Consider the following 434-nt stretch of genomic DNA (forward strand, 5'->3'; position numbering starts at 1 on the left):
AGACCCTGAACTAAAGACATTCCATTTTCATAGGAATTGCCTCCCTCCTTCGTCTAGGTGACTGACAGGGAACTTTTACCTGCACACTCCATGAACACAGGCATATTGTTCAGGGAGAAAGAGATCTATTCGAGTTGTTACTTTCGCTGTTCAAAGGACGCCAGACTTTCTTTAAACATTTTACTTCTATTTTTCAACCATTTTTCACCAAAGTGCTAATGGTAAGAGGGTGGAGTTACATTTTTTTCACTGAGGAATGGGGGTACGTGTGTAAAGTTAAATAAACAGTATATACTTAAAGGAAAGAAAGAAAAAAAAAGTGTTAAGCATACAGGTAGAAATATGTAAATATGAGCTTTACTAATACAACATGCGTTGAACAGAAGACCTGTATGGGCATAAGAAAAAAACCTGCGTAAAACATTTTCCAAAAT

Source organism: Penaeus monodon, chromosome 31 (genome assembly GCF_015228065.2).
Source record: "Penaeus monodon isolate SGIC_2016 chromosome 31, NSTDA_Pmon_1, whole genome shotgun sequence".
Classification (NCBI taxonomy): Eukaryota; Metazoa; Arthropoda; class Malacostraca; order Decapoda; family Penaeidae; genus Penaeus; species Penaeus monodon.